Below are 25,999 nucleotides of genomic sequence, written 5' to 3'. Positions count from 1 at the left end.
TTTACCTGAATTCTTAATTAATTTTTTTTTTTTTTTTTTTTTCCCTGAGCCTACTTTTTTATAGTTCTAAAGATCAGGGGTACCTTTCCACTCTCCCAAAACTGGAGTTTCTTCTGTTCTGGCAGACAGATCAGCCTTTAGATCTGAATGGTTTTCAGGCAAAATCATACCAGAAATGCCTCAAATCAGCTCCTTTCCCATGTTTAGGAATTTCTGGAGGCTGGGGGAACCTGGATCCCCAAAATATCATTCATTTACATTAACTCCTTTAAATAATCAGCTGAATTTTCATGGGAGCTTACAGTCACTCAGATTTAAAGAGATGAATAATGATTCAATGAGTTGTTCCTTGGGTCTGGAAGGGAAAAATGACCCATGAAATAATAATGGGGTTAAACATTCATGTGCTGAGATTCTTGGAGCGTCATTTGGGAAAATCAGGGCTTCACCCTCGGTGGATGGAGGGGCTTTGGAAGCAGGATGAGCAGAGGGATGGAGCAGCTCTGCTGGCAGGAAAGGCTGGCCCAGCTGCCATTGTTCAGCCTGGCCAGGAGAAGCTTTGGGCTGAGCTCAGGGTGGCCTTGCAGGGCCTGAAGGAGCCCCAGGAAAGCTGGAGAGAGACAATTGCCAAGGGCTGCAGGGCCAGGAGCCAGGGAATGGCTGCCAGTGGCAGAGGGCAGGGCTGGATCTTGGGATCTTGGGCAGGAATTGTTCCCTGGCAGGGTGGGCAGGGGCTGGGATGGAATTGCCAGAGCAGCTGGGGCTGCCCCTGGATCCCTGGCAGTGCCCAAGGCCAGGCTGGACATTGGGAGCTCCTGGGACAGTGGGAGGTGTCCCTGCCATGGCTGGGCTGTGATGGGATGAAAATCTGTGATTTTATTATTCCTGGTCGGATTCCCTCTGCCTTCCCCCCATGATTTTAATCCTGTTCCCTCAGGACTCACTCCCTGTGTCCAGGCTCCTTCTGGAAGAGCCATCCTTGAAAGGTTATCCCTGTCCAAACCCACCTGGTTCAGAGAATCACAGAACCACTAAAGTTGGGAAAGACCCTTAAAATCATCCCCCATGAAGAAAACACTGCCAGTCCCACCACCAAAACCTCTCCCTAAGCCCCAAATCCACAAATTCCTGCAGAATTCCTCCCTGAGCTCAGAGTTCCACACGTGGGGTGGGACCCAAGAAGGGCAACTCTGCTTCAGACTTCCATCCAGTCGTGGCTGGGATGAATTTTTCCAAGATTTCTGGATGTGGATCACATTCCAAATTGGCCCCCAGGGCTTTAGAGCCGAAATTGCTGATGTCCACAGCCGCAAATTTGCCACTTTGGTCTCTTTGCCTGTAATTTGTTTACCCAAGGAATTGTTCATTTTGCCCCGTGGGTCACTGATAAAAATCATCTGGGAAGCAGCTGGAGCATGGAAGTGGTTAAAAAAAGCAGCTGGAAATGTTCTGCCTTCGGTGGCTTTTTCCATGAAATAAAAGCAATATTTAAAAGTGAAAAAAAAAAGAAGGAAAAATTAATTCTGCTGAATTAGAACTTCATCCACTCAGGCAGGGTAGATGCCAATTGTTAAATATAATTATTAATTAAAATATCTCATTTCCTAGGTTTTAAATAGGTTTTGGATTAATTTCTGAACCCTTAAAGACAGAAATAGGTCTCACTCTGTACCATGGAGATCTCAGTGGTTTTACACCTGCTTAAAAGCTGGGTGTGAAATGCAGATTTTTTTATTTAACACAGCAACAATTTCCAAGAATTTCACATTCCTTTTTGACTGTTTTTGTTGTGTGGGATCTGGGAAACTTATTTTAAAAATTTTTCAATTCTTTTTTTTTTTATGCATCAAATAGATTTTTTTGTAGGAACAGGTTAATTTTAAGCTGGAACTAAACATTGATGAAACAAGGGAATAAAATCCAGTTTTTCACTTTATCCTCAAACTTAAATGTGTGTGTAGGAGCTCATTCCCAAAATCTTTCCTGCTTTATCCTGCTGTGGTCACTAGATGTTGCTGCATGTCTGTGTTAGCAGTGGGAATGAGGATTTTATAGGTGTAAGAAAAGAACATTTCTCTCCATAACCCCACAAAAAGAGATTTCACCCAATTTATTAATTCCATGAATAAACCAACCCCCATTTCCTTCATTTCAGGATAAACCCTCCCCTATTCATGGACTCTACAGAGCAAAGCAGGTTTTTCTGTTGCTCCAAACTTGATTTTTATATTATTTTACCACTCCAGATATTGAGGAAAATCCCATTTTCCCTGTAAAAAACAAGGATTTAGGGATTTAGGCACGACCTTGCCCTGGCTCTGCAGTGGGACCAAGGGAATTCTCCCCTTCCCCCCAGGTTCTTGGAGAATCAATTTTCCCTCCTGGGATTCCACTTCAGTGGCTTCCCAAAAAAACTGTGTTCAATATTCCCAGGATGGGAACTGCTGGGTAAAAGCAGATGAAAATAATTAATTATATTAATAAAATATTAATATTTAAATTAAAAACATTAACATTAAAATATAATATACAATAAATATTTTATAACATGCTTTATTATATTATATAGCGTAGATAATGATATCATATAATAATATTAAATATATAGAAATTAAATACACTGAGCAGTCTCTTTAATTCCTGATTGCTGCTGTTAAAAAAAATAAGGATTTTATAGGAATGCTGTGGGTTTTGGGAGGATTTAGGGATAGTGGGTGATGAGCACATAAAAAAAAATCATCTTTCATCTGACTATTCCTTAGGGAAAGCAAAAAGATGATCTCCTTTCCCTGAGCAGACACCTGTAGGGATAAAATTCAGTTATTCCCAGAAAAAAATCCTTAAATCTCAGTCAAATTTCGGGATCTCAGTCAATGTTTAAGCAAAACTCAGCCTCCTGTTTGGTAACTCCCCTAATATTGAACTTTCAGGTGACAAACAGGTTTTATTTAACTCCTGGACATGCCCATTTTCTTGGAATATTTCCCATATCCTCACTTTGTAAATGAGTATCATGGCTTGGAATCCGTGGAGGGTTTCAGTGGATAATAATGAATCAACAGCACTGTGCAAAAAAAGTGAATTTAATTTCGACCCAAATGTTGAACTCTCAGCCTTAAATTTAATTTCAAGATTGAGACAAAAAACCCACAAAAAACCAGGAAAATATCAGAACAATTTTTAAAAATTAGTCAGTGTGGAGTAGAGAATTTATGGATGTAATTTTGGATCAACTCTAGGAGCAAAGTTTCAATGCCCACATCCTTTGCTTAAATGTTGCTGAATGCTTTGGGTCAAACCCAGGGATATTTTACATAATGGGAATATTCACTGGGGGTGAAAATCCTCCTGAAAAGCTTTGGTTTTCTGGAGGTTCAGGCTTTAATCTGAGGCAGCACTTTGTCCTCCCTGGATTGATCCCATTCCAGGAGAGGTGAGAGGGATTGGGAGGATGAACCTAGCTGGGACCTGCCTGTCCTTACTGATTACAGGGGAATCCCTCATGTCCCACTTCTGGAAGGCTGGAATTTAGCTTTTCTCTCCTTTCCTGCACTAGAAATGTGTTTATTTAAACAACTCAGAAAAGCAAGAAGTTCTGAAACCAATTCTCTTCTTTTTTTCCTGAAATCTGTGATTTACAGAAGTGCTAACAACCAGGAGGTGAGAAAATCTCAATATTACAGGGCTGATAATTACAGCATCCATAGATGATCCCATCATCCTAACCCCAATATTCCTTCCCAGCATTTGATATTTCCCACTCACCTTGCTCCCCTTTTCTAAAGGGACTGTAAATAAAAAATAAATCAGTTTTTCATCCCTGCTGGGAATCTCAGGCTGTCTCTTGTCATTTGGCCTGAGACCCCATTTAGAAAAACACACCTTAACAATAATTCTTTTTTTTTTTTTCCCAAGTTTTTACCTGGATGCAACTGTCTTATTACTGGGAGCAGGGAAAAACAATGTGGATGGGTATTGTGGGCACCTGTGGGTTTCTGGTCTTTATCTCAGAAGCAACAGGTGACCAGATAAATCCTCTAATTAGGTTCAGATTAGAGTTTAAAAGATAATTTTAATAAATTTAATTTTAATTTAATTTAATTAATTTAATTTAAATAAATTATGAATTTATTATTGTTTATATATAGTTATAGTTATTTTCCTTTCCTTTCCTTTCCTTTCCTTTCCTTTCCTTTCCTTTCCTTTCCTTTCCTTTCCTTTCCTTTCCTTTCCTTTCCTTTCCTTTCCTTTCCTTTCCTTTCCTTTCCTTTCCTTTCCTTTCCTTTCCTTTCCTTTCCTTTCCTTTCCTTTCCTTTCCTTTCCTTTCCTTTCCTTTCCTTTCCTTTCCTTTCCTTTCCTTTCCTTTCCTTTCCTTTCCTTTCCTTTCCTTTCCTTTCCTTTCCTTTCCTTTCCTTTCCTTTCCTTTCCTTTCCTTTCCTTTCCTTTTCCTTTCCTTTCCTTTCCTTTCCTTTCCTTTCCTTTCCTTTCCTTTCCTTTCCTTTCCTTTCCTTTCCTTTCCTTTCCTTTCCTTTCCTTTCCTTTCCTTTCCTTTCCTTTCCTTCCCTTCCCTTCCCTTCCCTTCCCTTCCCTTCCCGCACCTTCCCGCACCTTCCCGCACCTTCCCGCACCTTCCCGCACCTTCCCGCACCTTCCCGCACCTTCCCGCACCTTCCCGCACCTTCCCTTCCCGCACCTTCCCTTCCCGCACCTTCCCTTCCCGCACCTTCCCTTCCCGCACCTTCCCTTCCCGCACCTTCCCTTCCCGCACCTTCCCTTCCCGCACCTTCCCTTCCCTTCCCTTCCCGCACCTTCCCTTCCCTTCCCGCACCTTCCCTTCCCGCACCTTCCCTTCCCGCACCTTCCCTTCCCGCACCTTCCCTTCCCTTCCCGCACCTTCCCTTCCCTTCCCGCACCTTCCCTTCCCGCACCTTCCCTTCCCGCACCTTCCCTTCCCTTCCCTTCCCGCACCTTCCCTTCCCTTCCCTTCCCTTCCCTTCCCGCACCTTCCCTTCCCTTCCCTTCCCTTCCCTTCCCTTCCCTTCCCTTCCCTTCCCTTCCCTTCCCTTCCCTTCCCTTCCCTTCCCTTCCCTACCCCCTCCCTCCCTTCCCCCTCCCTTCCCTTCCCTTCCCTTCCCTTCCCTTCCCTTCCCTTCCCTTCCCTTCCCTTCCCTTCCCTTCCCTTCCCTTCCCTTCCCTTCCCTTCCCTTCCCTTCCCTTCCCTTCCCTTCCCTTCCCTTCCCTTCCCTTCCCTTCCCTTCCCTTCCCTTCCCTTCCCTTCCCTTCCCTTCCCTTCCCTTCCCTTCCCTTCCCTTCCCTTCCCTTCCCTTCCCTTCCCTTCCCTTCCCTTCCCTTCCCTTCCCTTCCCTTCCCTTCCCTTCCCTTCCCGCACCTTCCCTTCCCGCACCTTCCCTTCCCGCACCTTCCCTTCCCGCACCTTCCCTTCCCTTCCCTTCCCGCACCTTCCCGCACCTTCCCTTCCCTTCCCGCACCTTCCCTTCCCTTTATTTTTATTTTTATTTTTATTTTTATTTTTATTTTTATTTTTATTTTTATTTTTATTTTTATTTTTATTTTTATTTTTATTTTTATTTTTATTTTTATTTTTATTTTTATTTTATTTTTCCCTGCCAGCGTGGTCACACCTTGGGATGAGCTGCCCAGGGAAATTTGGAGTCCCTGTGTCTGGAAGTGCTCCAGAGGAATCTGGATGTGGCCCTTGGGGACAGGGTTTGGGGTGATGCTGCTGGGACTGGATGACCCTGAAGGTCTTTTCCAACCTTCCCTTCAAGAGTTTTCTTCCCCAAATCCTTGACCATCCCATTTTTCCTCAACTCTTTTCAGCACTGACCTTTGCAAAGTCTCTTCCTTCCACGAGTGCTGTGTCCATCCAACTGACTTTACCATTTTTCCTGCTTAGAAAAACCCAAAGAAGGGGGAGGAAAAACCAACAACTCCAATTTTTAATTGAATTTTGCACGTAGGGAGGGAAGCCCATGGATCCAAACGTGTTAAGTCCTCACACAGTTAACAACATGTCACTTGGTGAGAGAATTTTCATAATTAATGAACTGGTTCAATTTGCTCTGCTGCTTGACTTTGATTAATACATTTTTGAGTGTTCCCACTGGGACTCTGTCCAGTTTGTTTAGTAAGCTCTTATGTCTATATCCAGTTCATGTGGATGGATCAAAGTGTTGGCACCAAATGCTGGCAACGTTTGGGCTTTGGTGCAGCCATTCTGACTCCACTTAAAAAGGAGATAGCAATATATCTTAAATACTGTTCTTTGTGACTCATTTCTAGGGGAAATCAAGAAAAAAAAAGGAAAGAAATTTCACACTGCATTGTGTGGAAATGCTGTGATTTAAAAGTTCATCTCACGCAAGCTTGGCCAATTAAAGGGATATTTATCAAGGCAGACAGTAATTGTGTGGAGCCAAACTGGCAATTTGGTCAATATGAAGCACTGAGCTGCAAAACTTCCATAATTAACAAATTAGCGAGCATTACCCTTCGTTACCCAGCTGCTGTGGGGGGTGTTGCACATTTACCTCACTCCTGCTGCTCAGTCACCTCCTCAAATTCTCTGTACAGCTCAAGGATGTGCACCAGGCTTTAAAAATGGGTCAAATTCTGTTTTCTGGACAGCTCTGGGCAGCCTGGTGGGACCTGGGAATGAGGGGCTCTTGTTTCCAAACAGGATGGTCCAAGGAAGGAGAAGCAACTCATAGAATCTGGAATTATTGAGGCTGGAAAAGCCCTCACAGCCCATGGAGTCCCAGCTGTGCCCGATGCCCACCTTGTCCCCAGCCCAGAGCCCTGAGTGCCACGTCCAGCCCTTCCTTGGGCACCTCCAGGGATGGGCACTGCAAAGCTCCCTGGGCAGCTCCTCCTGATGTTCCAGCTCATGGTTTTAGGGCAAAAATTGCAGGTGTGAATGTTTATTTTTCAGAGAAGCTGCAAAGTTCACTGGGACATAATCACTTCCTTTGGTTTTCCATCTTCAAGGAGGTTGCAGAATATTTTTGGCCTCCAAAATGTCATGGGGCAAATTCTGTTCTTGGTGTAAATGTCTAAAGGCTGGATTGGCATTAATGAGTATGGCAGGGAAAAGAGAAGAGTTCAGAAGGAATTTCCCCATGGAAAGGGTTGTTAAACATCGGCAGGGGCTGCCCAGGGAGCTTTGCAGTGCCCATCCCTGGAGGTGCCCAAGGAAGGGCTGGACGTGGCACTCAGGGCTCTGGGCTGGGGACAAGGTGGGCATCGGGCACAGCTGGGACTCCATGGGCTGCGAGGGCTTTTCCAGCCTCAGGAATTCCAGGGATTCTATTTTGCCATCCCAGTCAGGGCCATCCAAGCCTTATTTTGAGGCTGCCGTGTAGTGCTGAGGTGCTTCCCTGGCTGTTTCCTGGCTGGAATCTCATCCCCGGGGAGCTGGAGGCACGAAGAGGATCAGTGCTGGTGTCAGAAACTCCCCTGAGAAATAAGGAAAGGCTCCAAGAAGTTTTCAGCTAATGCTTTGCCCATATATAAACATATAAATATATAAATTTATATCTCCACACCAACCCTTGGCTCCCCGCTCTGCCCTTCCAAACCACGGGCACTGGTGGTGCAGATCTTAAACCAGTGAGGTTAAAATTAATTAAAGAAATTCCCTGAGCTCAATCTCTGCTTTCCCTGGGGTGACAAGGCCTGGGCAGTTAATCACCAGCAGCCCCAGCGTGTCACTCCTGCTGCCCTGGTTTTGTTCAGATGTTACAAGGCTGAATGACACTGGAGAATGGACAATGGGACAAAGCTGATGGAAACACCGGGAGCACTGGAAGATTTAAGTGCGCATTGTTCAGCCACCAGCAGCAGATCAGCCAGAAAAAATGTGTTCTTTTTAACTTTTCCCATGGGGTTCTTGCTCCCAGAGCACTCCAGTGGGGTTTGGGGCTGTTTATTCTCCAGGAATATTCTCCTGGAGCTGGGAGAGCTGGGGATGGTCAGCCTGGAGAGGAGAAGGCTGTGGGGAGACCTCAGAGCCCCTTTCAGGGCCTAAAGGGGATCAAAAAAGGAGAGAGAGGGACTTTTCATAGGGGCAGAGAGTGAGAGAGAGGGGGAATGGTTTTAAACTGCCAGTTTTTAAACTGGGGCTGGATGGGATCTTGGGCAGGAATTGTTCCCTGGCAGGGTGGGCAGGGGCTGGGATGGAATTGCCAGAGCAGCTGGGGCTGCCCCTGGATCCCTGGCAGTGCCCAAGGCCAGGCTGGACATTGGGAGCTCCTGGGACAGTGGGAGGTGTCCCTGCCATGGCAGGGGTGGGAATGGATGATCTTTAAGGTCCCTCCCAACCCAAACCAGTCTGTGATTCTGCACAAACAAGCCTTTTTAGTCTGTTCTGAATTTTACATGTAGTATATGTGAGAAGTGAAACAGAGAGCAGAAGTCCTTTCTCTTTTTGGATACCTTTATCTTTATTTGATATCTGTGTTTGGCAGATGTTTTTCAGGGCTCTGTTTCACTCTTTGCACCCTTCAGCCACTTGGTTTCTCTTCTTCTGCACCCAACTTTCAGTAACAACGATAGAGGATGTGTAAAAATGATTAAAACAAGCCTGAGAAATGTATGGCATTGACAGGAGGACTCATAGTCAGGTGTGAAAGGTAAAAGAAGTTAAAAATTGGATTCTTTTTAACCTCAAGGAGGGGGCAGTGAAGGGAGGTCGGGTCCCTATTCCCAAGGGAAAGGATGAGAGGAAATGGCCTCAAGTTGCACAAGATTGGAGACTGTGGTTGTTGACACCAGGAAATATTCCCAACCCTCCTTTGTCCTTCTGGGAATTGAAACGTTGAGAGAAGCTTCCAGTTGGGAAAATGATTTGCAAAAATTTGCCTTTCAAAATATCTGATGTTGGTTTCGGTGGTTTCGTCACCTTTATTTTTTTTAGTCTCTTCCTCCAGCAGAAATCAGGAGGGGTCAGATAGGTTTTAAGAGGGGGTAAATGCCAAGATGTTTAAGTGAAAAGGAAAATTGGCATCACTGAGTGGAAAAGCCAATGAAGTCCCAGAAAGGAAATTTCTGAGGCTGGCACAAGAAGCAGGGAGGGAGGAACGAGACAGGAATGAAAGGAGCAGAGGGAGGATTTGCAGTCACCACGAAGATCCCAGTGCAGTGTGGGGGCAGCTGGAAGTGTCCCTGTCACAGCAGTGGTGACACAGGAATTCCCTGAGTTCAAAGCCACCTCCATCCAAACTCCCAGATCACGGAATCCCAGAATTCCTGAGGTTGGAAAAGCCCTCCAAGGTCGTTGAGTCCAACTTGTGACTGATCCCCACCTCATCACCCAGCCCAGAGCCACGTCCAGTGTTCCTTGGACACCTCAAGGATGGGAAATCCATGGATCAGACCTTTCTCACACGCCAGAAACAGCAATCCCTTGAGGAGAAAAAAAGGGTTTTTCCCTATCTAAGGCAAGAACAACTAAAATTCTTCTTTGTCCATCTCAGCTGTGAGGCAAACTAATTCAGATCATTATTCCTTTTTCTTGGTAATTAATTTAAGCATTCAAGCTCACATCATGACATCACTCTCATGGATTTATCACCACCCTCCCACTTTTACACTTTTACACTTTAATTTTTACACTTGGGCAGTGTAAAAACAGGGAAAAGCCAATCCTTCCCCCCCAAAAAAACACGATTTCCAATTCCATTTCTTTAAAATATCCAACTCCAGGGAAAGCAAAGCGTTAAGTTGGAAAATGTTGCTCAAAAATCACGTGCAGGAAAAAAAAAAATCTTGATTAAAAGAGTCCCCCTCAGTGTCACCTGCTAATGAAACGCTGCTGTTGTCACCCCTGTGTTTCCAAGAGAAAAGGAGGAGCTCTGGGACTGTTCCCCTGCTCCTTCCAGCTCACAAAGGTCAGTGACACACAGAAAATGGCCTTTCATTAACGAGACGTTTGGATTATAAACATTATTCCCAGACAGAGCAGGAAAGTCCCAAAAATCTGAGTCACTGGTGGGTGAATGGCTGTTTTGTAAGGCCTTTATAAATAAGGCATTGAGGGAATAAACAGTCACTTTGTATCAAAAAAGGGAAAATTTGCTGTGTACACACAGAGTTTTCATAAAACAGTGCTATGATTTAGAAGTTCTTCTTTAAAAAAGTGAAATTGTGGTGTTATCAGGAGATTTATTCTCTCTGAACAACATCTGAACTGGCTGCAAGTCTAAGATGTTTATTTTTTACCAAGAATAAATCTGCCTCAAATCATCCCTTTGCCTAATTTTTAACTTGTTCATTTTCCTTCCTCCTGATCTTAGTGATGATAGTGATCCTTAAATGAGAACGGAAATTCAGCTGTATGAAGGAAATGGAGATGAATCTCAGGTTTTTAAACCTGAAATTGGTTTTTGTTGCTTGGAAAGTCTCCTCTCTCCAGGCCCCCTTAACTCCAGGGAAATGCTTCCCTTGTGGATACGGAAAAAAGAGCTTTGGTGGCAACAGAATTTTTGATCTCAGCAAGGGTAGGGATGCAAAAATTAACCAAAATTCCCTGATGTTTCCTGGAGAGCAGGAGAATGCTTCTCCCATGGGGATCACGAGGAATTGGGAGTTCCATCCTGATCCCATTTGAGACAGATCAGGATGAGAGGGAGGAGCAGGGAATGAAAGACCTTTCCCACTACAAAACAGCAGCAGCTGCAAATGCATGAAGAGACATTAGAAAATTAGGTTAAAAATCCAGATTTAATGCATTTCAGCATTATTCTATATTTCTTTTGTTTTATTCAGGTACCCCAGCAGAGCAGAACAATTATTTTCTCTGGAAAACCAAATGGGAAGAGCAATTCCTGCAGGGAAACCGGGAGTGGATGCACACATCAGATTCCTGTGCTGGGATTTTAAACGTCAGGACTTTGCCAGGACAACATCAGGAGGTTTGAGGGAAGCATCCCAAGAACAATCAGGATGTTCTGCTTTCTCTGTCTCTTCTTTCCTGTTTCATTAATTAATCTTTAATGAGAGCAGATGTTTTGCTTTTGTATCTAAAGCTTGTAAAATTTATTGCCTGGTGCAGAGACACAAACAGAGATTTGCCTGTCAATTTACCTGCTTTCCTTTCTTCCACCTTTCTGCTATTTAGGAACAAAACCAATAACACCAGGCCCACAAGAAAGCTGTTTTCCCAACCCTGCTAATGGGAAAGTGTGCTCAGGGAATGTGGGAACAACCCAAATAATAACAGAACAAGAATAGCCTCTTTTGCATGGATTTCATTTGCTTGCTTTTGCTCGATTGGGCAATTTGGGGGCTGAGATTTTAGGCACAGCTTCAATCAGGCAACAGTAAAAATAAAACCTCCTATCCAGAGGGCAGGAGCAATTAAAGACAACTGTGGGAAATGCTGTTTGCTGGAGAACATTTCCTCTCTTTGTAAAGTCTGCTGGAGATGTGGAAGGGCTCCATGTGAAAGGAGTCACGAGCAGGACTCGGTGTGTGATTCCCTCCTGTTTTCCTTGGGACTCTGGGGTGCTGGAGATGAAGGAATTTTGCAAACTCTGTGTGCTCAGAAGAGGAAGAGAGCCAAATATTCCAGCCCTACTGGGAGGTGTCTCCTGTGCTGATCTCCAAGGTGATTTGGGGAATTATTCCCCAATTTTTGTCTCAACTCAAAACCCTTCATTTCACTCATCCCTTACCTTGCATTCCCCCCACCTCCCAAAAGAGTGGATGAACGTAGGATTTTAAGGAGTCACATTTATTTCAGAGCGAGCTGATGTTGTGCTTTTTTGGTGGATGTAAGTGAGATTTCATAACGTGTCCTGAAAGAAGCTGAATTTAACAGCAGAGTGTGGGAAAACATCAGTGGTGGCACCACAAAAGTGTAGAGAATATAGAATTAAAGAATCACAGAATTTAGGTTGAAAAGGAACTTGAAGATCATCCAGTCCCATCCTGCCATGGGTGCACCTTCCATTGTTCCAGGCTGCTCCAAACCCCATCCAGCCTGGCCTTGGACACTTCCAGGGATGGAATTCCTTGGCTACCATTTTGGAAGATGATCTCTTAAATTTAGTGATGTAAAAAATATAAAATCAGAAGTTGAAAACCCTGAGGGATTAATCATGATTAAATAAGACAAGATTAAACCCCTGTTAAGGCCCCAGGAAGACTCCCAGTGTTTTCCTAGAACAAGGCTAGCCCAGATAAACAAATAAATTAAATTATAGCAGCTCTTCTGCAATTTTTTTTCCTGACATTGCTGATTCCAGTCATGTGTGAAATTTGCCATCATGAGCCACTCTCAAAAGGAAAAAAGGATCACTGCCACCTCTCCATGGATTGTGGTGGATCATGGACACCTCCACAACTGGGCACTGCCAATTTGTCCTTTTTTGTGTCTTTAGTTGTGAGACTGGAGGAGGGACAATTGTTTCTTCATTTTATTATTCCTGCAATTGTAAATGAGCAAGCTTGAAAGTGAAACACGATGGTGAGATTTTATTACAGGTAAGAGGAGATCAGGCCTTACAAAATCCTGATAGGAATAGTTGGGGGGGGGAAAAAGAGTAAAAAAAAAGAGAATTTCAGGATGTGCAAATCATGTTTTATTGTAGCCAAGGAATCTTCAGGCTTTTCACCTCCTTTCAGGAGATTTGTGTGGCAGAAAAGCAGAGCAGCACTCAGGACTCTGGGGCCTCACTCTGAAATATTAACAGATATTGATATAAAAATAAATAATTTATATATATCGATTTATATATTAATTAAAAGAGATAATAAATTTTATCTATCTAAATTATATAGATATCAATATATAAATATTGATATCAGACAGCCTTGTCCAGAGCTGTCTGATGCCAGAGATATCAGAAATTGCCAAGTCTGGAATGTGGATTATGGCAAATCCTGTGCTGCTCCCCTTGCTGGGGGTGTGATTTCTCCATGCTCATCTTCCTTTTACACAGCAGCAGCCTGGAATTCAGCTTTCCTGGGAATTTATCTGTGACCCTGAGTCAGGAAAATTCACTTTCTGCTCTGGCTGCTGCACCCACTTTAAAATCCTGCACAGCTCTGCCTCCATCCATGCTTCCAATCTGAATTAGGATCATGGAATCCTGGAGTGGTTTGGGATGGAAGGGAACTCCAAATTCCACCCAGTGCCACCCCAGCCATGGCAGGGCCACCTCCCACTGTCCCAGGAGCTCCCAATGTCCAGCCTGGCCTTGGGCACTGCCAGGGATCCAGGGGCAGCCCCAGCTGCTCTGGCAATTCCATCCCAGCCCCTGCCCACCCTGCCAGGGAACAATTCCTGCCCAAGATCCCAAGATCCAGCCCTGCCCTCTGCCACTGGCAGCCATTCCCTGGCTCCTGTCCTGTTGGGAATTGTCTCTCTCCATGTTCCCTATGAGTCCTTCAGGTCCTGGAACGTCACAATGAGGTCACTCCAAACCTTCTCTTCTTCAGGCTGATTTTTTTCTCAGGAATAAAATGGCTTTTCAGTTTTTTCCCTTGGTGCTTTTCTCCAAAGTGGCTGCCAAATGTTGGAGAATAAAGGTAGGGAGACCTTTGTATCCTGCAAAAACTCAGTGACGTGATCCATGACATCTCAAGTACCACTTTCAGCCCTCAGTAACCTTTAAAAATGAAATCTGGCTGTTGGCTGAGATCAATGCTCTTCATTGCTTGCAAGGTGATTGACTTGATTCCCTCTTGTTCCTGAAAACCCAAGGTTTCCAACCCAGTTTGGGTCAGAACACATTGATTTTCCATTTTAGTATTCATTTCATGGTTAGCTCAGACACTGATGAAATGGCCTGTCCAACAAACTAAAAGTAGAACAGCATCAAATTCAGAGTAAATCTGCTCAAGATGAGAGAGAGAAATCATTTACACCAGTAAAATCTGGGAAAACATGGGATTTAATGTGAAAATACCGTTGGGGTTGAAATAATTAATCCCAGGGAGGTTTGGAGTGCCCATCCCTGGAGGTGCCCAAGGAAGGGCTGGAGGTGGCACTCAGGGCTCTGGGCTGGGGACAAGGTGGGGACCAGGCACAGCTTGGCCTCGAGAACCTTGGAGATCTTTTCCATCCTCAATGATTTGGGGGATTCTGGGATTCTATTCTATGACCCAAGTGGGAAAATAATGCTAAAAAAAAAGACTTTTCCTTTTTAAAAGCTCAACTCCAAGTGTTCTGAGATGTTTGATTTTCTGTCCAAGTCCTCTAATGTGTGTCCCATTGACTTTGGGAAGATTTGGGAAAGGTCTTTCCTTGCTCAGGTTTTTTACCTCTCTTCCCTGAAGGTGTTTGGTGCAAGGTGCTCCTTCCCCCTTCCTGGGCTGTGGTGTTGATGATCAGTGAGGAAAAACTCAATTGAAATTGAAATTATTCATTCCACCCCCTTCCTGTGACCATTCCCTGCTGAGAGGACACTCACGGATGATGTTCTTCCACTTCCATGTAAAGAATTGGACACATTTAGCAAAATGTGGTCATGGAGGGCAAGACAAACTGATTTCCCAAATTAAAATCCCTCCTTTGGGTCATTAAGCTGAGCTGTTAATTTTAGTGATGAGAAGCAGAAATGTTGTGAAAATGAGGGAAGAGTTTTCAGGCAGCAAACAATGTTTTTTCTACATTAAATGTTATTTAAGTACAAATTTTATCCACCCTATCACCTAAAGCTTTTTAATAAATGAGACTGTAGTGCCGTGAACAATGTGCTGAGACTTGTAGATAAATAAAACGTGGAAATTTGTGATAAATGTTAAACCTAGAGCCTGTTTTGGGGAGAATTTCAAAGTGACACAGAGCACTTGTGGTGATTTTTGCCAGCCTTTCCCCTTTTGTGAAGGAGTTCACACCCTTTACCATTAAGGACCATGCTGCTTTTTCACTGTTGTTTTATTAAAAAAGGCTCCCTGAACTTTGTTCCCTTGGTTAATGTTGGATTTGGAAAAGATAAAAATTGTTTTCCTGAGTGAAAATTATAATTTAGGGATCACTGGCACTTCAGGTGTCAGGCCACTGGATTTATTCCCAGGTTTGCTGGAGGATCTCAGGGAATCAGTGGGAATCACTTTGTCAAATCTCTTGGTATCTTGACATCTCTTCCAACCTAAATGAGGCCCTTTTCAACCTAAATGATTCTGGGATATTAAATGCCCCATTCTGGGGTATTAAATGCTGAATAAACATCTAAGAAGGATAAAAAAAGGATATAAAAAGGATATAAAAAGGACAGTCCCTTCCCTATGGGAGCTGATGCAAGATCCAGAAGTAGAACAAAAGTCAGAGATATTTATAAACAGGAAAATGCCAACTTCTCAAACCCAACCCCAAAATTAAACCTCTTGGAAAACCAACCTTGTCCAGAGCTTTAATACCCCTCAATAAAAATTCATTTTCAGTATAGTTCTGCTTCTTTAAAAGATATTTCACCTCCCAACCCTCTCTTACTGGATATAGATGATTCCATATTAAAGGTTTTTGTGGTAAATTGCCTGGAATCCTTCAGTGTTTTGACTTTTCCTCCTCAATACAAAAAAATAAATAAATAAATAATAAAATTAAATGCAGATGATGGTCTCTTTCTTTTATTTTTCTTTTCTGCCACTCATTTTGCAGCATCCTGTGGTGTTGTTTTGCATGAAAACACCCCAAATCTCTTTTTTTTTTTTTTTTTGGGTCTATTATTTCTATTATTTCAATTGAGTTTTCTGTCTTCAGGGCTCCTGCAGTGTGTTCTGTGCTACCCAAAGTGCAAGGAAGGCCGTGCCTCTCTATAAAACTCTTCCTTACGTAGATCTCGCAATCCCAGGAGAGTCTGGAAAAAAATCCAGTTTCCATTCAAAGACAGAAATAATGTTCAGGTTTGCAGGACTCTTCTGAACCCAACACCACTTAATAAAACATTAAATTGAAGGTTTTTGTCTCCCAGAACATTTCTTCACACAGCACATTAATATTACACACCACTGATGTCCTGGCCTCTTATTTTATTGCCTGAGTAAAAGCTGAATATTTTTGCAATCTGGCTCATGCTCTACCAAGTGAGAGTTGCTTCCCCCCACTCAAATATCACTTTTTAAATACCTTTTTCCATTGTTTTCTGTCAGGGAAAGGCTTTTCCCAGGCCACCCGTGTGTGGAAGGGTGGATTGGGTTGCATTGAGAGGGTTTTTCCAAGGTTTCCAAGGTCCATGTCCTCCTGGATATTGAAGAGGTAAAGGCTCAGGAGCAAAATATCCCATTTATTCCACTTATTTATGCCAATTATACAGCTTTGGAAGAGGGTTTGAAAGGATTCATGAAGTCCCTTCCTATCTGTTCTTCACAGAATTGGCTTTTCCCTCATCCTTTGTCACCCACGTGGAGAGGCAGGAAACACTCAGGATTCATAATTCCCACTAACTCTCCTCTTCCAGACTGACAGATTTAAAAAGAAAATAAATATAAATTTAAGGCCTGAAACAGAGCTACAAATTCATCAAAGACAAGGGGGTGATTTTTGATTTCAGCAAATCCAGGATTTTTGTCCAACACCAAAAAGTGGAGGCTGATAAAAGCAGGACAAGTGGGGAGGGTGAAGCTGCAGCTGAGTCGTGCCTGAAATTTTTGAAGATGACGAACGATCTTTCCATTTTTAATTTAAGAATATTAATTACCCTTCTCCTAGCAGGTTCTTTCCACGTCATTCTCACGCCAGAGCTTTTAATTTCTTTGCTTTGGCAGGGTGAAAGATCCTTCAAATTTATGAGAAGGGCTGCGACAGGTTTCTTGTTCCTGTCAGGCCCTGATGGAGGCAGAGCTTGGGCAGAACCTGCTCCCACATTCAGGGCAGATGTGAAGGCAAGGAAAGCTTTGGGAGGTGTCAGAAATCCCTCTGAACATCCCACACTGCGTTTTTCCTCAGTTTTCCATGGCTCAGGGAAGCAGAGAGCTGGAAATGCCAACAAATATTCAATGTGACAAGGACCAGGCCTTTGTGTCACCCCAGCAGGGCCCGGGGCTGGGTCAGATGTGACTCAGGGATGTTATTCCAGCAGCTGAGTGGATTAAAATCATGGATTTGTCAGCCAAGACATTCCCACCCTGAGTACACCAGTGCCAACAATGACAAGGCATCACTTGGCAGTTTATTTTCTTACATTTCTCCTATGAGCCTGGCTCCGGCCAGCTCGTTTGGCAATTTTGCCTCTATTTCTTTGTCTATTGATAGGCTTTGCTAAAAAAAGGGGGAAAATAAAAAGCATAATTAATGTTGCTGGTGTGTATAAACAGAGGGTTGGGATTCAGTAGCTGGAGAACTTTTTTTCCAAGTTTTCTTGCTGATTTGAGACCATCCCATGCCGTGTTTCCTCAGCCAGTTGGCTGCAAGCTACAACAAATCACATCCCACTTCACGTGGGCCTTTTACTGCTTTCCCTGAATGGGAAGGGGAGGAGCTGGCAAATATGAATAAAAAAGCAGGGAACGTTTGAATTCCCACCTTGATTCCTCTCTGCCTGTCTGCACTTCCATTTGGCTCACCAAAATTCATCTCAAACCAAGGGAACTCACAGGACAGCGCCACAGGAATCACTCTGCTGCCGAGTGAGAGGAAGCAGAATTTTTAAGGAAAATGAGGAAAAAAAATAAAGTTTATAACTCTGTTGGCAGGAAAGGCTGTGATTCTCTGGAGAGGAGAAGCTTTGGGCTGAGCTCAGGGTGGCCTTGCAGGGCCTGAAGGAGCCCCAGGAAAGCTGGAGAGAGACAATTGCCAAGGGCTGCAGGGCCAGGAGCCAGGGAATGGCTTCAAACTAGAAGATTGTAGGGTTAGGTGAGATATTGGGGAAAAAAATTTATCCTTGGCAGGGTGGGGAGGGGCTGGGATGGAATTGCCAGAGCAGCTGGGGCTGCCCCTGGATCCCTGGCAGTGCCCAAGGCCAGGCTGGACATTGGGAGCTCCTGGGACACTGGGAGGTGGAACTGGATGATCTCTATGATCCCTTCCAAACAAACCATTCCATGATTTTTGATTCTGTGGAAAAAGGTTATTAACACACACACTGCCCTATTTTAAGCCAACTTGAGTTCTGACATAGCTGCACCATTTTCAAGGTGGTTTGACAGGGAAGTTGACAAACAGCACTAAAGACCATCCATAAAAATCAGAAGTATCCCCATCTTCACACGTGGAGTTACCCTTGTGAAACACAGGTAGTTCACCTGAGTCCAAAACTGCATTTAAAGATAAGAATCCGACCCGAGTTTCAGAGTGTGAGATTCATTTTTATGTGCACAGCAGGAAATATTTCTTAAAAATCCTGGGTATTTCCAAATATCAGACTTCTCAAAGGAGTCAAAACGCAATCAAAGTATTTCCTTTCAAAGCTGCATCACTTTATGATTAGTCAAGAGGTTTTTGCAACATGAATTTCCTTTTCAGAGATGTTTTCTATTACATTTGTTTGCTTTTGTTTGTCTTGTTTTATTTTAGCAATCCAATTAAATTCCTCTTTTATCAAGATGGAAAACTCGTGCTGCTTCTTTTAAACAAAATGCAGCTCGTGGCATGCATGGCTGTTATAGCAAATGTTTAAATATTTCCTGTCTGTGCTAAAATAAATCAGGACTTGACCTGAGCAATTATGATTATCCTTTCCAGGATGTCCTTTTGTTGCCTTTCCTTCAAATAGGAAGGATTCATACAGTGTGACAGATTTTATTAGCCTAAAAGATCCCTGGCACATCTGGATGCTCAGTTTGGATTATTTTGTGATTTAAGGTCCTTGTCATTATCCCTCATCCTTTGCATTTCACTGGACATCCATGTGCTGGCACAATTTTCTCCAATGCATTTTAAATATAGATCTAAAAATAAAAATTAATGCCCCCACTGTGCAATGCAGAAAGGTTCTGACGTTTGTGGAATGGCTTTGTTCAGATTACAGGGCAGGGATTTATTTCCATAGAACCAGAAAATTATGGAATCACGGAATGGTTTGGGTTGGGAGGGATCTTAAAGATCATCACTGGGACACCTTCCACCATCCCAGGCTGCTCCAAAGCCCAGTGTCCACACTTGGGCACTGCCAGGGATCCAGGGGCAGCCCCAGCTGCTCTGGCAATTCCATCCCAGCCCCTGCCCACCCTGCCAGGGAACAATTCCTGCCCAAGATCCCATCCAGCCCTGCTCTCCTCCTGCTTACGGTCATTCCTTGCAGGTGGCAGAGAAGAACCCTCAGGTCTTCCTCAGAAATTCAAGATGCTTGAGAGAAGCATAAAAAAAACCCCAAACAAAACCCATTAAACCTTTCCCCTCGCAAGTGTTGGCAACACATGAGGGTTGCAACATTTTGGAGGCAGCTGCTGAGCCTTGAGCTTCCTCTGAGAACACCTTAAAATAAAGGCTGACTTTGGCAAAAACAACTTGTTTGTAAATAAAGAGCTTTCTCCTTTGGAGAAATGATCTCCCTGACTGGAAGCACTGGGACAACAGAGCCCCTGAGGATATTTTCCTTTCTGTTCTAGACAGAATAAAGATTCTCACACAGGTCAATGTGTTTTTTCCTCCTTGAATTGGAGTGGTTCTCATTAACTGAAATCACTGTGCTGCAATCCAGAGCCAAGCTCTGGATCTATTGCAAAAGTGCCCACTGAGCACCAGGGAGCTGGTTTGAAACCAGGCTCAATCAGGCACACAAAGCAGCACGAGGAGGGATAATTAAAGATGCAAATTAGCTGCTGAGTTGGTAAAAAGAGGGAGCTGTAGAAGAGAAGGAAGTGGCAGATTTGCCACCTGTTTGATTTGAGAAGCCTGGTTTGAGAAGCGGTGGCTGCCTTTCTATTTGAATATTTGTTTTGTCTCATAACAGCACTGCTGGACACTGAAACCCTGAGCTGTGAAGCTCAGGCTGCTGGCAGAATATCCCAGCTGCTGCTGGACCATGTCCTCACATCTTACACAAAATCATGGGAAAGAAGATGGAAAAAGCCCCCAGGAGCCCCAAAGCCAAAATCCAGCTTTAACTCCAGGCCAAAAGTGAAACTTCCCGAGATAGACACCGCTGGTTTAGAGTCTTTAAGCTGCACATCCCAAGTAAACCACAACAAAAGCTTCAAGAGGAAAGGTCAGACCTGTGAAGTGCTATTTGTTTTCACTGAAACTTCATCCCCCACTTACCCCCAGCCTAACCAGCAGCGGAATCAATTACCACTTGTCAGACTGAAACCCGACCCCAGAAATGAAAGAAGGACACGACCTCTGGGGGGAAAAGAAACCACGAGTGAACCACTTTCTCCTGCAGGGAAGGGTTAACAGGCCTGATCCTCTTTTTCCCCCCCTGCAGGAGGGATCGATAGCAATGTTCTCTACATTTACTCTTCCTTTCAGCGGGGATGGCCAGTAGGACAGTGAGGTTATTGAGATTGGGTTTCATAAATTACTCCATTTAATAATTGAAGACAAAGAGGTTCCATACATTTTAATAGCATTTAGTGTAACTGTTCAAATTTGTAGGACTCACAATAGATCAATCTCAGCTGCCATTACCCCTCGAGGTAATGGGGCCTGCACTTACCAAGCTTCTGTTAAGTGTAGGCTCAGCTTGTCAAAGAGTGGTTGGGTTTAAGGCAATATCCCCCTCATTCCCATTCCCCACAAGCCTAGAACGGCATTCCCAAAAGGACACCACACTGGGAATGTTGCTGTTGGTTTAGTTCAGCTGTGCCAGTCGAGAATTCTGTCCTTTTGGTGTATAAAATGATACAAGGACATTAATTTCTACATCTGGGATCAGCCTGGACTATCCCAACACCAGCAGTGAGTCCAGAGAGCAGAGAAGATTCCTTCTTAGGTTTCATTTCTGAATGCAAGGAAATAAAAACTATAAATGGAGCTGAAAAGACTTGGGAAGGTGGAGGGGATCCCTGTGAGTGCTGGGAGAGAAGCAGCTCATGGTCAGGTCTCACAGGATTAAAGACATTTCCTTCCTTCCTTCCTTCCTTCCTTCCTTCCTTCCTTCCTTCCTTCCTTCCTTCCTTCCTTCCTTCCTTCCTTCCTTCCCTCCTTCCTTCCTTCCTTCCTTCCTTCCTTCCTTCCTTCCTTCCTTCCTTCCTTCCTTCCTTCCTTCCTTCTTCCTTCCTTCCTTCCTTCCTTCCTTCCTTCCTTCCTTCCTTCCTTCCTTCCTTCCTTCCTTCCTTCCTTCCTTCCTTCCTTCCTTCCTTCCTTCCTTCCTTCCCTCCTTCCCTCCTTCCCTCCTTCCCTCCTTCCCTCCTTCCCTCCTTCCTTCCCTCCTTCCCTCCTTCCCTCCTTCCCTCCTTCCCTCCTTCCCTCCTTCCCTCCTTCCCTCCTTCCCTCCTTCCCTCCTTCCCTCCTTCCCTCCTTCCCTCCTTCCCTCCTTCCCTCCTTCCCTCCTTCCCTCCTTCCCTCCTTCCCTCCCTCTCCTTCCTCTCCTTCCTCCCCTTCCTTCCTTCCCCCTGAGTTCTGTCATTCCTTTACTCCACAGAATCCCCGCCCCATCAAAACCACTTTGATGTTTTATTATATTTTTTTCAAACAGTCACCTGGGGAAATTAATATTCTGAATTTTTTGTGTTGTTTTGCCTTGGACTTCTCCAAATTAAGCAGTTTTCCTTGCTGCCTCTGCCAAAGGAAAGAAGAAATTTCTTAATCGTGGGAACATCATCAAATCAAACCAAATAAATAGAAATAAATTCTCTTCTATTCCCATTCCTTTCCCCTCATCACTGAAAAGCAAACAAACCAGGGAGGGCTCTGGAGGAGGCAGGAAATGAAGGCAAGGAAGGACAATTCAGAAAATGAAAGACTTTCTTGAGTTTCTTAGGAAAATGTGGCCCTGACTTTGCAATGTGGCGCTAAACTGATGATAAATCCATTTAGAAAACCCCTCATGCTCTGGCTGGAGAATCTGTGAGATGGCACCCAGTGTGGATGGAGCCAGGAAGGAGGAAATCCATTAAATGGTTAAAAGTGGAGATGGGAGCATCTTCTTGTGGCCTTCATCTTTCTCATCCAAATTTGAGACAAAGCTCGTGTGGCCCAGCCTTAATCCTGGTTAGGATTTCTTGGAGAGAGTGGATTTACCCCAGGAAAGTCTGGAATTTCTTATGGACTCACAGGGAAGTCCTAAAGCAGTGCATGGCAACAAAGGATTGCTTTCCACCTGAACCTAAATTCTAATTAAAATCAGGAGTGCAAAGTCACTTTGGAGCTGAAAAGCTTCACATTTGTCAGCTACACCCTGCTTAATATTAATTTAATTTAAAAAAAAAAAAATTCTCAGCATGGATCTGTGAGAGGAGAGCCCATGAAATGTAAAAATAAAGTTTTGGGACTTTAGGAAACAGCAAAAGTTTTTTAAGAGGAAATGTCTGAAAATTCCACAAAAACATGTTTTTCTAAATAGCTGGGATTTTTGGCATGAAAAGATGGAGGCACAAAGAAAGTCTCAGACTTAATACCCACTTGTCTGGACAGTCCATTTTGGGATGGATGGACCCTTTAGGATCAGAGATTCCCTCCTCCAAGACTCCTCCTGTATCCAGGGCTGGATGGACTCCTCGCTTTTGTTGGGTCTCTGGCGTTTCAGCTCTGCTTCCTTTTGCTCTTTGTTCAACCTTTGAAAGCTCAGCTCCTTCTGGGATTCCTTTATTCAATCTTTTATTCCCTGTCCAAAGGTCAGATCCCATGGCTGGTGTGAGGAACTCTGCATGGCTCAGGGGTTTGGATGGGAAAGGCTGTGGAGAGTCCATATCCAGGGATTTCTGCACTTTTCCAGTAGAGGGAAAAAAAAAAAGAAATGGAATCATGGAATGGCCTGGAAGGGAATTAAAGATCCAGTTCCAACCTCCTGCCATGGCAGGGCCACCTCCCACTGTCCCAGGAGCTCCCAATGTCCAGCCTGGCCTTGGGCACTGCCAGGGATCCAGGGGCAGCCCCAGCTGCTCTGGCAATTCCATCCCAGCCCCTGCCCACCCTGCCAGGGAACAATTCCTGCCCAAGATCCCAAGATCCAGCCCTGCCCTCTGCCACTGGCAGCCATTCCCTGGCTCCTGGCCCTGCAGCCCTTGGCAATTGTCTCTCTCCAGCTTTCCTGGGGCTCCTTCAGGCCCTGCAAGGCCACCCTGAGCTCAGCCCAAAGCTTCTCCTGGCCAGGCTGAACAATGGCAGCTGGGCCAGCCTTTCCTGCCAGCAGAGCTGCTCCATCCCTCTGCTCATCCTGGAGCCTCCTCTGGGCTCTCTCCAGCAGCTCCAGCTGCTCCCTGGGCTGGGATCCAGAGCTGGATGCAGGACTCCAGGTGATGGCAGCTCACACAGCCACTCCTTTCCCATGAACACCAATTCCCAGCCAGACCAAAAAACCCAACACTTTCCATTTTCTATCCTGCTCTCAGGTTGGATTTCAGCAGTGCTTCCTCCCTGTTTTCCCCCTGCAAATTTCTGGTTCCAGATTTTATCATCTGTCCAAAACCAGTTTGGTTTATGAAATATCTTCAAACTAATGAAGATGGTTTTAAAGGTCTCCATTACTTGCAGATTTTTTTGTCCAATAATTTCTTCTTAGCTTGTAGCTGCTCAAAAGCAATCTTATGATAATTGAAGTTGGCCTTGATTATCCTTATGAAGCCTTTCCAACTCAAAATATTCCATGATTTTATTGGGTTATCTATGTTAAAACCTTGTGTGCTTCCTTTTCCTGTTAGAGCCTCTTCCCACTCTTCATTGAAAACAAGACTGGAATCACGTTTGCCTTGCACAGGGATTGAAAATTTGCTCCAAAAAATGTCCTGTGCTCTTTTGTGTTTGGGAAACATTTCCCTGCCTCTGGAGGTCCCTGCTGGAATATTTATCAGCAGTGAATCCAAAGTCTGCGTGAGAAGAACTGGAGCATGGACTTTGTATTCCTGCAGGTTCCTTTTGCCAGAATTTGTCCTGTTTTTCTTGTGTCTTGTCACATGTCTGGGTCATCAAGCCCAGTTGTGTTGAGTAACCCTGGTTTTTAGTTCATCCCAAGCACATGGACAGACAGGGATTGCAGTTTGGGAAATCTCCTGAACACGTGGTTTTCTCTGTCCCCATTGCAAAATAAAACCAATTTCCTCAACAGAACTTAGGGAATGTCGGAGCTGCTCATGGATCTCCTCATTCCCTACAAAAGAGGAAACACTTCTGCCAACTCTGTGTGGAAATTCAGCTTAGATCCAACATCTGGGTGGGAAACAGAGGATGAGAAAGAATCAGTGGGAGTTTTGGGATGCTCTGTGCTTTGCTGCCACTCAGGTTTGGTGAGGAGAGAGAAATCAGCTCCTCAGCCACTGTTTTTTCCATGTCCTCATTAAAGACATCAGGAACAAAAATCCTTTGGGATAGAAACAGCTTGGATGTCTGCAAATTCTCTTTTTTTTTTTGGGTGAAATATTGCAACTGATATAGAGCCTGCAAAAGTATGGACCCTGAGATAGAAACACTTCCAAAGTGTGACTTTGTAATCCTGAGCAGAAACTGGAGAGATTTTCATTTTCCTGGAAATTAATATTGGAATGAAGCCTTTTTTCATCTGCAGATCTACAAGTTTTGCAGAGGTGTAGGATGAGATCAAGACTTGAGATCAAGATTTTCCTGCACCCCTGAAGATTAACTTGGTGAAAATAATCTTGACTACCTGTGGATTTATCCAGTGTTTTGGGAATAACAGGAAAATCAGGGAATTTGTGTTGCTTGCCTTCAGGTACAGGGCAAGAGGCTGTTCCCAGGCTGGGGGTGTCAGATTTAGCTCCACACCTCCCATGTGCCAGATTTGGGAGGTCCTGACTGGGAAGGTGAAAGGTTTCCCAGTTCAGGGGGTGTTTAATGGATTTGGACAGGAAATATCCAACTACAAAAGCTGAATAGAGCAAAATTAGATGTTTTAATTGTTGCTGAATTCAAACTGTATTTTGAGGGAGCCAACAGATCCCAGTGCTGGGAGGTTTTGTTGTGTTTTCTTATTATCCTATTATTTTACTATTTTATATGTGCATTTTTGTCTGAATTCCATTATTTTAGATACATGAATTATTCCTTTTTATCAATATTATTATATATTTGTAGCCAAACACCAGTTATAGAAGGAACATGGCACCAGTTTTACAGGATGTGGCCCTTTGATCCTTAATATGATTTAGAAACAGGGTTGGTTCATGGTTTATTAAAGAATCCCAGACTGGTAATTCCAGACTGCTTTGGGTTGGGAAGGACCTTGAAGCTCATCCCATCCACCCCCTGCCATGGCAGGGACACCTCCCACTGTCCCAGGTGCTCCCAATGTCCAGCCTGGCCTTGGGCACTGCCAGGGATCCAGGGGCAGCCCCAGCTGCTCTGGCAATTCCATCCCAGCCCCTGCCCACCCTGCCAGGGAACAATTCCTGCCCAAGATCCCATCTAACCCTGCTCTCTGTCAGTTTAAAAATCATCCCCCTTGTCCTCTCTCTGCCCTACAAAAAAATCCCTCTCCCTCCTTTTTCTAAGGACTTTTTCTAAGTCCCATTTTGGGCTCTGGAAGGTCACACCATGAACTGTGAAAGCGAAGGGCTGAGTCTCCAAATCTGAGGCTCAATTTTGTTTCCATACTGTGTTTTTTTCTCCTTTTGACACAGCCATGGTCCCCTTGGGATAGTAAATAGATTTATTAGTAGGAACCCACTGTAGTGAGGGGGTAGGATTTGGGCAGGGTGGGATTTAAAGCTCTTGTGGGAGTCTGCATCCCTCATTAAACCCCCTGAGGTGTGTCAGGGAGGGGGAAGGAGCCCTGTCAGGGTGCTCTTCCTCCTCCTCTGATTCCCAAGAGATGAATTCTGTGGAGAGATGAACTGTGCCTTAAAAACATCGACTTCAAAGGGAGAACGGACAGAGCCTCAAGGAATCCCAGCCTAGCCCTCTGTCCCTGGGGAAGCTGAAATCATTCCTGGGGAGGATTTGCATCCTGGTCAAAATGCCTCTTACCCCACAGGGGCAAAG

Source organism: Pseudopodoces humilis, chromosome 2 (genome assembly GCF_049639895.1).
Source record: "Pseudopodoces humilis isolate 2021_Gansu_Grassland_sample_001 chromosome 2, ASM4963989v1, whole genome shotgun sequence".
NCBI lineage: Eukaryota > Metazoa > Chordata > Aves > Passeriformes > Paridae > Pseudopodoces > Pseudopodoces humilis.
Note: the sequence above shows the minus strand (reverse complement) of the source record.